The sequence below is a fragment of the Crocodylus porosus genome, unplaced genomic scaffold (genome assembly GCF_001723895.1).
Source record: "Crocodylus porosus isolate Cpor-Errol unplaced genomic scaffold, CroPor_comp1, whole genome shotgun sequence".
Lineage (NCBI taxonomy): Eukaryota > Metazoa > Chordata > Crocodylia > Crocodylidae > Crocodylus > Crocodylus porosus.
Genome location: NW_017728912.1, coordinates 38,392,331 through 38,394,128, shown reverse-complemented (window position 1 = coordinate 38,394,128; position 1,798 = coordinate 38,392,331). Strand labels below are relative to the sequence as shown.

General features: G+C 45.5%; 1 long non-coding RNA gene across 1 annotated transcript in view; it reads left to right on the top strand.

Moving 5' to 3' along the window:
- LOC109309522 overlaps positions 1-1,798 on the top strand; it is a 23,179-nt gene that overhangs the window by 4,260 nt on the left and 17,121 nt on the right. Inside the window, exon 2 of the long non-coding RNA XR_002100937.1 lies at positions 1,683-1,686. This is a non-coding gene — a long non-coding RNA (uncharacterized LOC109309522). The remainder of the gene's footprint in view (positions 1-1,682; positions 1,687-1,798) is intronic.

Below are 1,798 nucleotides of genomic sequence, written 5' to 3'. Positions count from 1 at the left end.
GACCTGCTGCTAATGAACCCGTGTTGGTTGCCCCTAAGCATGCAGTCCCCTGCTGGCCCCTCATGGACATGTGCCAAGATAATTCTCTCAGGACCAAGGTAAGACTAACGGGCCTATAGTTCCCTGGGTCCTCCTTCCTCTCTTTTTTGAAAATGGGAACCACATTGGCTCTTTTCCAGTTCTCTGGCACCTTGCCAGAGCATGACGAGTGCTCATAAAGCTGTGCTAGGGTCCTGCAATGACCTCTGCTAATCCCTCAGCACTCTGGGGTGGAGATCGTCCAGACCAGCTGATTTAAATACATCTGGTCCCTCCAAAATTTCCCTGACTAGGTCCTCACTGACCCTAGGGCTGGGTGCACCACCTCCCAGTCCTATGGGGGTTCCGGTGGGGGGCATGACCCGGTCCCTGCTCAGGAAAATGGAGGCAAAGAAATTGTTAAATAGGTTAGGTTTACTGTCTGGTGAGATGACCAGATTTCCTAGTGTGTCCTCCAGAGGCCCCATGTTACTTAATACCTTCTTTTTACCCCCTATGTATTTAAAAAAGGACTTCTTGTTGTCCTTGATCTGGATAGATAGTCCCAATTCCATCTCCGCCTTGCTCTTCCTCAGTACATTAAAGCAAGAGTTGATAGCCTAGCCCCACTGAAGTGAAGAGGATTTATACCATGGACTTCAACAGGGTCAAGATTGATGGTTTTTACCATTTAAGATGTTACATCTCTAGGTCATGAAGTTGATTTATTGGAAGACAATGCCAAGGCATGTAATGTTAATGTGACAGGAATATCTGGAAAGCTAGTATTAGATTCTTTGGATAAATTATGTTTAAAGTGTTTGGTAGAAGTCCAAGTACATTAATAGCACCTTGAACACAGGAATTGATACCTTGCCTGTGGCAAAACAATTTAACATACTTGGATACTCTGTTGTTGACCTGAGGCTGGCTGTACTCAGACAGCAAGCTTCCAAAAACAATTTAAAAGAGAAATTGTGGAACAAGAAATCATCCACAAACTGAGTTATGTTAAGTAAACAGGGACTGTGGATTCTTATCTCATTATCTGGGTTAGTTTTTGTGACTTCTTGGTCCTGTGAGTTTATGGCTCATTTACTTGTTTTTCCCATGATGGGATCTCATGCAGGATCCTAGCACTCATGCTTTCTGTTATGTCACCCATGCATGGCAGGAGTCCTGATTGTGGGATCTTGCATCAGATCTCATTGTGCCATATCAAGCATCCTGGGCTCCCCTGCACCAGCAAGGTGCAAGGTTTACTTCCACCTGGGAAAGCATAGGGTGATCAGAGCATGGCACACTACCCAGGTGAGAGCCTCAATCATCTGAGGGGCCTCTCAGTCTCTGAAGCACATGGGAGTCTTGAAAGGCTCCCATGTGCTCAAAGGGCTGGGTACTGGCCATATGTTCAATTAAAGTCATAATAGGAAAATATGCGTAGTAACTTTGTGGCTTTTGACTTATTTTATCACACCAATTAATTGATTGAATGTGTGGCCAAGACAAAATTAACCAGGCAAAGGGCCAATGTGGTCCCTATTTTCAAGAAGGGGAAGAAGGAAGAGCCTGGCAATTACAGGCCAGTCAGCCTCACTTCTATCCTGGGGAAGGTCTTTGAAAAATTATCAAGAGCCACATTTGTGAGAGCCCTGCAGGGGAAGTGATGTTGAGGGGTAACCAACACAGGTTTGTGCCAGGCCGATCCTGCCAGACTAACCTGGTCTCTTTCTATGACCAGGTAACAAAGAGCTTAGATGGGAAGGAGGAAGTCGATGTC